Source organism: Zootoca vivipara, chromosome 12, assembly GCF_963506605.1.
Source record: "Zootoca vivipara chromosome 12, rZooViv1.1, whole genome shotgun sequence".
NCBI lineage: Eukaryota > Metazoa > Chordata > Lepidosauria > Squamata > Lacertidae > Zootoca > Zootoca vivipara.
Window position 1 is genome coordinate 1,579,309 of NC_083287.1, and position 12,191 is coordinate 1,591,499.

Below are 12,191 nucleotides of genomic sequence, written 5' to 3' on the forward strand. Positions count from 1 at the left end.
GGAAAAAGCGCCGAAAATCCGTTGTGCGCATGCGTATGGGCCTCCCCCGACCCGGAAGTGCACCAGAAATGACCTCTTCCGGGTCGGGAGAGGCCCATACGCATGCGCACAAAGGATTTTCGGCGCTTTTTTCCTGACCCGGAATAGCGCTGCCGCGCTGCGTGCCATAAGAGCGGGCGGCGGGGGTCGTCGCGGGCCGGATTGGCAGGCCAATTGGGCCGCATCCGGCCCCCGGGCCGTAGTTTGGTGACCCCCGTTTTAGATGGATGTAGCCTGTTGTTATGACCAAAGTATCTCACCCAAAACTATCTGCACAAACCAGTTTACTTGAGTGCATTATTCTCAGGGTGGGGGGGACTCATTTATTTATAATTGCACAATCATATGGGACTAAATTGCATTATGTTGTAAGGACCTTTTATTAAATCTTAGAATTGTAAAGTTGGAAGGGACCCAAGGGTCATCTAGTCCAACCCACTGCAATGCCTAGAACCTGGCGTTGGGCTGCAAGAATGTACAGTGGTACCTCTACTTACGAATTTAATGCATTCCAAACGCACATTTGTAAGTCGAAAAAATTTGTAAGTCGAATCCCATAGGAAAGCATTGGGAGAATTACAGCAAGATTTTGATATTAGGATTAGGATGGCAGTGTTAACAGCGTTCTAGAATCCCAGGACTTTGGAGCATGGGGAGTCTGATTTTTTTTTTTTTAGGATTTGGCATAATATTTGGCTTAATTGATATGTATATGTATAATTGGATATAACTGAAATAATTGAATTGGGTTTTTTTAATTGGAAAATTTAATAAAAAGTATTTTTTTAAAAAGGAATGCATTGGGAGAAAAAATTTGTAAGTAGAAGCAACCCTATCTAAAAATTCGTAAGTAGAAAAAATCCTATCTAAACCGCATCCAAGATGGCGGACGGAGCTCCATTCATAAGTAGAAACATTCATAAGTAGAGTTATTCGTAAGTAGAGGTACCACTGTACTGTAACTATCACATTTTAAAAACGTCTGATAGCCAACTTCCACTACTTTTCACAGGCTGGGAATAGTGGCTCCCTCAGATTGTACCCACTTTGGAATTAGACTTGAAAAGAAAGTTTGTGTTGTGGATATGCTACTTCCATAGTTTACTTGACATGGTTCAGACTGACCAATGCATTGTTTTCAGTGACAGTCTGTAGCAGTTGAAGCTGTGAAATGTGCCAGAGGCAAGCATTTTTGTTGTTGTGGATTCTATTGGTTAACGTTATCTGACCAATAGTATGCAAAATCTCTTAACTGGTATTTGAAGCATACAGTATGTGTTAATGAGATGAAAGCAAACTAATGGTGGCTCCAATTGAGAAAATGTTTGATATACAGTACATTGACTTTTAGTGACTTTTTTTGTGGGTTGATTCATTTTCCACATTGATCAAAAGGTCGACAGCTCTGGGAAACCTTTCCTAAAAAAGGTCAACAACTTTGGGGTTCCACCCCTAGAAAAAAGTCAACAACTCTGGGAAACGGGGGTGGGGTGGGGCAGAGGGATCTTGCATGCTTAAGACGGCCCTGCCCTTATCTCTGGCTTATCTCAGGAAGCTTCAACTCTAACTATAGGCAGCTACTTCCACCGCCCTCACTGACGTTATGACACTCACTTCTCCCCCTGTTTCTGATGGCTACCCTCGTATCTTCCTTTATTATTACTTCTATTATTACCAGTAGTGCCCATGGCCCATTACGGAGTCACTCAAAGCAGAGGGATTCCTGGGATCTGTTATGTTCCGCTCTCCTGCAAAAACTTAGCCCGCGTCACCTGCTCAGTGAGGAAAGACTTCGCTGGAGGCATTCATTCGCCTTTGTCCTAATATTGCGGTGCAGCTTCGACAGGTTTTTTAATGTCTACACATGGTTTGAATGGATGCAGGAATGGTAAAATGCTTAAAACACATGTTCAAAAACTTGGGCTTACTTGTGAGGAAGAGAGAGGTGGTTGCACAAAGCGCTGCCGTCCTATGTCCGCTTCTTACCACGGGAGTAATGCCACTGAACTGGGGGTTGGGGGTGGGGTGGGGGTGGTCTGACTTGCGAGTTAGCGGAAGGCGCCTCAGTCCAGGAGAAGGCAAGCTCCTCGGGGCAGAGACCCTTACGGAAGCCACGAGGACCCAAAGGCTCTCGGCCGCTGCGCGAGCGTCTTCCTCGGGATGGCAGCGAGGGAGCGAAAGGCGGCGCCGGCGCCGGGAAACGGACGGACCCCGTGGCGGCTGCCTCTTCTTCTTCGCCCGTCAGGGTCGCCTCCTCCCCCGCAGCCCCTTACCCCGCCTCCTCTCTGGCGGAGCCGCTGGAGGAGCCGTTAAGGGCTGCGCGCCTCCCCACGGAGGAGAGAAAGGGGTTCCCGAAAGACACAAAGGCGGAGGGGGGGAAGGGGGCGGGGCGACTCTCGCCGGAGCCGCGCGCGAGAACAAAGAGCTTCTCCCGCCTCCCTTTCCCGCCCCGCACGTGGGGGGCCGAGTAGGCGCCCCGCCCCTGGCCCCGCCTCCCGCGGCCGCCGGTTGGTGGGCTGTGCGGCGCGCGGGCGGGCGGGCCCGTCCAATCGGGGCGCCGGCAGGCCCTCGCCAAGGAGCGCGCTGCCCATTGGGCCGCCGCCGCCGCCGCCACCGCCGAGTTTGCCGCTCGCGCTCTTGTCCTGGGCGGGAGGAGGAGGAGGAGGGAAAAGGGCGCGCGGGAGACGCGGGCGGAGAGCGCGCCGGAGGGGAGAGACCGAGACCGGCGGCGGCGGCAGAGGGCGCGAGGGTGAGCGACGGGCGGCCGCCTGAGGGGGCTCGAGGGGGGGCACAGGCGTCGCTTGGGGGGGCAGGGGGCCCTGAGGGGCGGGGCCTGCCCTCCGGGAGAGAGCGCCCCTCCCCCTGTAACTGCCATGGGGCGGGGGGGGGCAGGAGCGAGGGAGTCTCGGGGCGCCGCCTCTTCTCCTCGGAGCAGCAGGTAGGGAGGCGGGCGGGCGCCTGGCCAGCCTAGGGCATTGGGGGGGGGGGTCCGGAGCCTCCTTCCCTCCCGGTGTGGGGCAGACAGGGGCGCTTCCTCCGGGGCGCCAGGCACTGCCCAGCCCCGGACGCGGCGACGGCGACGGCGGGAGGGGAGGCGCTGGGCTTCGGCGCCGAACTGTCCTTTGTTTGAATGGGCGCCGCCTCTGCCCGCGGAGCCTCTGCGCGCCGGAGGAAGCTGCCGAGTGGGAAGCCCGGCTCCGGGCGGGAGACGTCCCTTGCCTGCTTCATTCCGGGTCGGTGGGTGGGTGGGTTGGAGGGTGGGGGACCTCTTCGCACCTTGCGGGCGCACGGAGCAAGGGGGGCTTCCATGCATTCGTTGTGCGATGGCTGCTCCTCAGACGTGCTCTTTTTCAGTGTCAGAATGCTAATCGGTCTAATCTGGATTTGCCTTTTCTCGGGGGGAATCCAGTAAGTGTAAATCCCGCCTCTGAGTCACTTCAGTAGTGCCCCCGCGTCAGAGCACCCCAGGACGCTTCAACCTTTTGAATCGAAGGTGCTTTCCCACTTTACCAGAAGCATGATGGGTGATGCCAGTGGAAGAATTTTGAAGAAGTTGTTGCCGCCGCTACTATTTCCAAAATTGAAAAGCCTTGCCTATCAAAGCAGAATTCCTATACACGTGTACTTCAAAATAGACATGCATAGGATTGTGCTGCAAGTCTTTTGTGTGACTGGTATTGGTAGAAAAGATTAATACAGGCATCCCCAAACTTCGGCCCTCCAGATGTTTTGGACTACAATTCCCATCTTCCCTGACCACTGGTCCTGTTAGCTTGGGATCATGGGAGTTATAGGCCAAAACATCTGGCGGGCCGCAGTTTGGGGATGCCTGGATTAATATACAATTTTGTTAACTCAAAGGATGGATTTAAGTAGATTCAGTCCTGCTGATGGCAGTGATAGTTCTTAATTTTTTTGTGGCTGGTGTGAAGCCTGAAAATGGCGTGTAGCCCATTCTGGGCTTTCACTAGAATTTTCATCAGTGGAAGTCCTGACATTCATGGAGTACCATCTGATGGCTGCAACTGTGTTTGAAGGTGTCACCTGACCAAACAAACAATGGATGGATTTTTTGTCTGCAAATAAATGAGCAACATGGAAAGGAAAAGAAAACATTTGCTTTTAGACAATGCCTGTATATGTCACAATAGGTACCATCTCAGAAGAAGTATTTTAATTAATAAATAACCGTGTGTAGAGTGGGGAGTGATTGGTTTTGTTTATTACGATGTTAGTATTCTTGTTTTTATATTGTAAACCAACCTGTGATCCTCAGGTGAAGGGTGATACAGAAATTTAATAAATAAAGCAAAAATTTATTGCTGTGTATGTAAGGTAAGGAAGAATTCCTATTCTAAAAAGCTAGCTGTCATCAGCGGTTTTTGTAAGTTTTATATGAAATAGAAATCAGACTGGAGTCCTAGGCATACATTACTTCAGAGCTTTCCAAACTGTGTGTCATAACACACTAGGCTGCAGTGTGTAGGTGTGTTGCGCAAATGCCCCCCCCCCCAGGCTAGAAAGGTGTTAGTTAACCTCTGGTTTGCTGGTAAAATTGAATTACTGTGTCAAGAAATGATGCATGTCCTAAAAGTGTGTCACCAACATGAATAGTTTGGAAAGCTCTGCATTACTTGCTAAGGAGTAGGCCTTACTTAAGAGTTGACAGGTGTATGGTTGTATTATCAGTTTCTTTAAAAAAATGTGCTGCCAAGTTGATCAGGAATAATGGATCAGAAATTTTTTGGTTGGTCAACCAGTTAACAAACATTGCAAGCTTTATTAAACTGGTATCACTTTCTAGCCCAATTTAATATGTTCCCACAAAGTTTATTCTTGCACAATATAAAAATATTTTTTTCTCCCCCCAGTATGTTTAATAGGTATAACAATTTGATGCTTTTAAAATGGGTAGGCTAATGAAATGAACAAAATGAGCAGGATACTTAAAAGGAAATAGCACGTCCAACTGTCTTTCTTTGTGGTTTTTAAAGGTACCACATTGTGAAGATAGACATTACTTTTCTTAGGCAGCAACACTAATATTGAGAGAAGCCAACTTAACTGTGTCCTAGTGCCACTGTTACTCATTGTGGAAAAGTCACAAGGAGGATGTTTAGTTTTATGCACGTTTATAAAGGTAAAGGGACCCCTGACCATTAGGTCCAGTTGTGACCAACTGGGGTTGTGGCACTCATCTCACTCTATTGGCCAAGGGAGCCGGCGTACAGCTTCTGTGTCATGTGGCCAGCATGAATAAGCCGCTTCTGGCGAACCAGAGCAGCACACGGAAACGCTGTTTACCTTCCCGCCAGAGCAGTACTATTTATCTAATTGCACTTTGACATGCTTTTGAGTTGCTAGGTTGGCAGGAGCTGGGACTGAGCCATGGGAGCTCACCCCGTTGCTGGGATTTGAACTGCCAACCTTTTGATCGGCAAGCCCTAGGCTATGTGGTTTAACCCACAGCACCATCCGTGTCCCTCCTATGCACGTTTATAGGGTATGACTAATTGGCTGTGACTTTCTATCATCTGATATATTCCCAGTATATACTGCCAACATACACACGTTTCACTTGTGCAAATTCAGCTTGGCCAAATATGTATGCATACTGTATGCATCTTGGGAGAGCATTCAGAGGTGCAGGTAGAGTACATTTTTTGACAATATGCAATTTTGGCTTTGTGTGCTATCCCTGGAACATAGCCCCCGTGTAAAATAATCTTAAATCCAAAAAGTAGTATTTTATAAAAAGAGCAGGTAGAGACACTTGCTTGATCAGCTGCTTGTGCGGTGGATTGGTGCAGAAACAAAATTGAGCACCCTATGCATGCAAGAGTTCTCCACAGGTTCCCCTCTCATGGACCTGAAGCTTGCAAAAAGCAGGATTGAAACCCCTTTCCACCCCATCAGCTGCTGCATGCAAAGTTCAGCTCTATTTGGTTCCTATCTCCCTCTGCCCTTGCCACCCAACTTTGACAGGTGGGGCCCTGCCTATCCAAGTTGACCAGTGGGGTGAGGGGAGATAAGGATCTGGATCACCAGGGCCAAAATATTCCTTACCCCTGTTTGAAGTGTTTGCATGCTAAACTGTGTGATCATTGTTGACCTGAAAATACTTATGCAAATCCACTATCCTGCTTTCTCTACCCCAACAGTTGCAGTCTTTTTTCTGACCACTGTACTGTAAAGCAGGTGTGCCTATTTAGTTACCTACCATGTTGAACATATTTTGTGGTCTGCCAGTTTTTTGATGCCCATCCCCCAATTTGGCAGCCACAAACGTGTGGCCAAAACAGAAGGTTTATCAAGACCCTTGTAGGCTGCCATCTGTGGCTGATAGACTGCATTTGGATTTGGCAGTCACAAATTCTGTGAATACATTCGAAAGCAACTGCATTCATTTCACGTCACAGTTTCTCATTTAGGGGAAGTTTTTGACAATTGCTGAGTATTGCGGGGCGTGGTGGCATCTTTTGATGCTAGCCCCATAATTCCTATTGTGTTCTTGACTAACATCTGTGTTCATAATCCACTAAATCTTTTTAAACTTGATGGTGTAATAACAGAGCTTCCTTTTTCTAAATAATCAGCAAGCTATTATTGTAATAAACTGAAAACAAGTGTACATTGCATTTTGGTATGCAAGGGGAGCGAGATCCATAGCACCCAGAAATTGCGTCCTGTTTTCTCTTCCATATTTTCCCATTCTTCTTGGTGGTAACGTCAAGATTTGGGTCAGAATCCAGGTAGCAGTACCTGGCCCTCTTGAAGCAGAGTGATAATTTAGCTAGCTGATGTGACAAAATGGCAGAGTTCAAAGTATGACTTGGTTGCTTTTGGATAAAGTGTTTCTGTATGGAATTGGGGGAGAGGAAGGAATACAGACTTAATGGCCAGTGGGGTGTGCAGAGAACAAGAGCCGGAAGCTATTAGTTTATCACACAGTTTTTGTAAAAATATATGATCCTGCTTATTCCAAGAGTATGTGTGTAGGTAGTTTTAAAAAGTAGTTTTAAAAACTGTTAGTCATATTTTAAAATCTGACAAACCTTGTTTAAAATGAGCCTTTTAAGAGTTCCTTTAAAAAAAAGAAGTCCCTTGTCTTCTAAATTTCCTTTTCTTTCTCTTTTAACCTCTCTTCTATTTCTTTTTAAAAATATCTCTCTTACTCTATTCCTTTCTTTTCCCCACCCCAATGTTTTTATTGTATTTGGATCAAAATCATAGTTTGTACAAAAAATGGGAAATGATATTTGATATTAAGTTTTGTATTTTTCTCTATAAAGCCTGATAAAATGGTGTGTGTGTTTTTTAAGTGTTTCTCTTGGAGCATACCTGTGTAGTATTTCAAAACAATTGAGTTCCATTATCAGGATCTAACTTGTGCCTAATAGGAGCAAAATAGAGCTTAAAAGGGAAGGGAGAGAAGTTGTTGGCTTGGCCCCTGTTACTAGTTGTTAAGTCTGGCATTTAGATTTTGCTGCTGTTAATCAATAGTCTGGACTGCATGGTGTTGCATTGCGAGCCACATACAGCCTCTGGTGGTCCCGTTTGTTGGTTGACTCAACATAGCATACATGTGGTGGCCATTAGGCAGGGTTTTTTATTCTTAAGAAAAGCAAAACAAATGGCTGAATATTTAAGGTGAACCAGAATGGTTATCGAAATTAAGACAGCATGGCATGTTAGACAATAGTTGTTCTTGCAGTCATGAGATGTGCAGATTTCAGCCCAATAAGTATGCAAAGAAACAGTACTCCCAAGTACTGTTATTGAAAGGATAATCACCAGGGCCAAGAGTTTAAGAAGAGGGCATTGTGTTTCTTTGCATATTTATTGGGTTGAAATCTTGCACATCTCATGACTGGAAGGCCAGCAAGTGAAATTGAGCCAGGAAATGAATAGGAACTTAGCATAGGGTAATAAAATAAGGTACCTAGGGATCTTGATTTGAGTTCTTCAGTTAACCTACACTGCTGGTTGTCATTTCCAAAAAGACCTATAATTGTAATTTTAATGAAATAGCATTTCATTTTATCTTTGTGTCTGTTTTGGACATTCCTCAATCTGTTCAAATAAATTGAGCAGCTCAGCGTGCATCAGTGGTGCAAGCCCCTATACTAGCTGCTTCTACCACTGTATGCCAATTCCATATATTTATTAAAATAGCTACCAAAACTTGCTTATTTCAGATGCAATTATAATGTCTTCGTTATTACAACCCAGGGCATAGGTTGGGGGAGGAAGCTGAGTCCCTGAAGCCTGACAGAACATGAAGAAGCAGATCTACTAATTACATAGTCATTAATGTGTGTGGCCTATTTCAATTTGGAATCTAATTAGGAAAGAAGCTATATTCCCCATACTATGAAAAGCTTTCACTTTTATCATCCCTTTCCAAAAAGGTAGCAGCTGCCTGCAGTCATACTGTATGTTTTCAGCTACTCACCTTCATAGAATCATGGAATTGCACAAATTGGAAGGGACTACTAGGGTCATCTAGTCCAACCCCCTGCAATGCAGGAATCTTTTGCCCACATGGGGCTTGAACCCACAACCCTGAGATTAAGAATCTCACGCTCTCCTGACTGAGCTATCCCAGTTCTCAATTGTAGGTAAAGTATTATCTTAATATTCTTATAAAAGCCTATTACGTTTAAAATAAATAAATGAGGGGTATCAGCTACTACCATCAGATCACTTATTTTAAGAATCTGAAGGAAAGGCTCGTGCACTATCAACTTTTTATTTATTTATTACATTTATATACCGCTGTTTTCTTCCAACGAGCTCAATGTGGTCCACATTTCATCCTCACAACAACTTTGTGAAGTAGGTTAGACTAGATGATGACTGGCCAATGTCGCCCAGTGAGCTGCAGGGCTGAGTGGGGATTTGAACCCTAGTCTCCCATGTCCTAGTCCAACACACTAACCATTATGCCACACTGGCTCTTACCGTGTTATTCTTGCTTAGTTGTAATGAATTTAGTTTTGAAAAGAAGGCAAAGACTCTGAGCTCTTTGGAGATAGATGGGGTACATGTAAAATACAATGATAATGTGATATCCAGTTATATTTATTATTGCATCTCAGGCCATATATATCTTCCAGCATTCCATTGTTTGCTTACTGTATAGGATTTAACTTTAAAAATTGTTACACATACCTTTCTGTATCTGTACAGAAATAAATTTACAAACGTTAAAGGTAGTCCTGTTTTCCCATAAGGGGGGAAAAAAATCAAAATTCATATTAGCACAGTAACTGTTTATTTGCTCAAAGCATGGGCAAGATAAAGAAGTGAGACCTAAAGGAATATCATGACAGTTCATCTCCTTCCCTGTTTGTTTTGAACATGCATATTTTCAAGAAAAAGCAGTTGCCTTTCAGATCCTGTTGAAAAGTATAAACATAGTATATGCAGAACTTTCAAACACCTATCATACCAACTATTTACATTAGAAAAAAATCAAATTAATTCTGGTACCTTTTGTAGTCTACATCTAAAACTGAAAACTTTTATTCTGATGAGGTTTTATTGCTAAAATTGGTATGTCACTAAAAAGGCACCAACCTTCTCATTGCTATTGCAGTCGTCACATAGATCATTTGCATCTTCTGCCTTGGCCACTGTCTCATCTTTCTTTTATCTTTACTGACGGACTTCCGGTGGAGCTGCGGCCATCACGAGGAGCGCAGAAAAACCTCTCAAGGGGATTCCGAGTGATACATTGGATTTAGGGGGTCTTGCCAAGACCAGGCAGACCTGGTTGCTTCAGGGGGAGTTACCCTGAAGTTCGGGGTACCAAGCGGCGTCCTTGGCAGCTCTCCTTCTTGGGTTCCTGGCTTAGGAGCACGAGGGGGGATCGAGCAGCAAATGCGAGGGGGGTGCATCGCCGAACCTGTATCACACAGTCTCAGGCTCCAGATGAAAAGCAGCCCACTTCCGAAAAGGAGAAAGCTGGAATTATGATAGATTTTCTATATACCTGAGGAATTTACTTGACCCAACTGGAAAAACAGTGGGGCGCAAAAAGGGATTCCTTCCTCACATTGGTGTTGAAAATCAGTGGGAGGTTGCAGGAAAAAGCTGACTAAGACGTTCCTACGAAGTGTGAGTAAGAACTTTACTAAAACTCCAAAGACTTATTTGGGTCTTGGGGGGCAAGGAAGGAGGCTGAATATCCCTTTTACTGTGGTAAAAGGAGATTGAGAGACTGAAAAAAGTTATTTATGAAACTTACTGCGCTTTTTGAGAAAAGAAAAGACTACATACCGGTATTTCGTACTCTCCTAGGATACTGAAGCCATATATAATAAAGACTTTAATGCATGGACGGCCCACGGATATAAAATGGAAAAGAAATGATTGACAGAATTATAAACTTTTTGGGGGGAGACAGCCAAAGAAGACGTGCTAAAGGGACATTTAGAAAACGAAGAGGACGATTTAAAGCGAAGGACTTTTCCCGGTTTATTTCTCTGTTTCCTGGTCCTTAGGAGGTCTGATTGTGGGAGGCAGAACTGATCACAGAGCAGAAACACTAAAGAACTTAACTTTTATTTACACCTCTTAATTGTACTCTCCAACTGCAAGAAACAAGCAAAGTCATCAAGATATAAAACACGTTAAAGCTTGCAGAGGAGACGTCACTGGATAAAAACTGAGTATACAAGCAGCGGGGACTTTGGGGGGGGGGGAAGACTATAAACGGAACTTAATCTCTCCAGGGTACAGCGGGGTTGGATTGGGGAAACTGTCCTGGAATTAAAGGCATTTGCAATGTTTGTAACAAGCAGTGTATGAAGACTAAGGTCTGGTGATACAAATGTATTACAAAGTAATTGAGGGTAACTCGTGGGGAGGGCAAAGGAATATAGAGGGAAGAAACCGAAATTGAGTGCCATCTAGTGGACATAGACATAATTGCAACTGTTATCTGAAAAATTAGAGAAATTGCGACCCCTAGTGGAGAATATAAAATAACAGAAAATAAAATGAAGGGAGCAAAAACAGCAGCAACCCCAGGAGAAAGAAGGGCATCTAGACAGGAAGAAGGTAAAGAATGGGAGGGACTCCTAAATGAGATTAGGAAGGTAATCAAGCAAAGCTCAATAGACCAAAAATTTGAAAAAGTAGTGGGGGAATTGTCTCAGCAAATAAAGGAAATAACAGTTAAATCTAAAGCAATAGAAACTACTAGAAGGGTCCAAAGAGAAGTAAAGGAAACAAAGAAGGAGACAGATTGTACGAAAGAGGAGATAGATAAATTGAAAAAGGAAAAGGAATACATTCTAGATAGTATAGCCTTAATGGAACTGAGGCAAAAACAACTGAATTTAAAATTCCGGGGGCTCCCAGAAGAGCCAAATGAAAATATTAGAGAGAAATTGACTGTAGAAATAGTGAATTGGATGGGTCTGAAAATAGAAGAAATAGAAGTTGCAATTATGAATGCCTTTAGAATTAAGGTAAAATCGGCAAAAGCAAAGAAACTCCCGGGAGATTGCCTAGTGATATTTAATTCCATGGATATGAGAAATGCAATCTTGAGACAAAGTTTTATGCAGAAATTAGTTATTGAAGGGAGAGAAATAATCATATTTAAAGAGGTCCCGACAAGAATGTTGTGCAAGAGAAATAAATTCCGAGAAATTACAGGGGGTTTGATGAGAGATGGAATCAGCTTTAGGTGGGAAATACCAGATGGGGTCTCCTATTTCAAAGAAAAAAGATTTACAATTAAAAATCAGCATGAAATTGATACATTTAGGAGAAAGTATGAGCAAATACTGGGGATGGGAAGGAGAAAGGAAGAAGGTGTGGTAGGAGGGGAAGAGAAGAAAAAATGAGAAGAGGACGAGGAGAGTGCAGAAGAAGGAGGAGAAGAGGAAATAAATATAGAAATGTATAATGACACCCAGTCATAAAAATATAAGAAGATAGATATAATAATTGAATAAAAATATGGCATTGAAAATCAAGTCTTGGAATGTGAATGGTTTAAACAGTAAAAGTAAAAGGAACAAATTTGAGTATGTACTGACTAAAGAAAATTTAGACATAATATGTTTACAAGAAATGCATATTTCAAGGAAACACAAAAGGCTATTAATAAATAAAAAATTGGGCATAGATTTTGC

The 12,191-nt window shown here is 44.0% G+C and overlaps 1 protein-coding gene across 3 annotated transcripts in view; it reads left to right on the top strand.

The window, feature by feature from the left end:
- Positions 1-2,691: 2,691 nt before the first annotated feature.
- The window catches only part of EZH2 (enhancer of zeste 2 polycomb repressive complex 2 subunit), a 60,089-nt gene continuing 50,589 nt past the window's right edge, over positions 2,692-12,191 (top strand). For 2 of the 3 annotated variants that reach the window (XM_035101378.2, XM_060280542.1), the window contains exon 1: positions 2,692-2,788. The gene's annotated coding sequence lies outside the window, so the exon portion shown is untranslated. Of the gene's footprint in view, positions 2,789-2,931; positions 2,978-12,191 lie in introns of those variants that run through there. The other variant, XM_035101379.2, reaches the window with a different exon arrangement.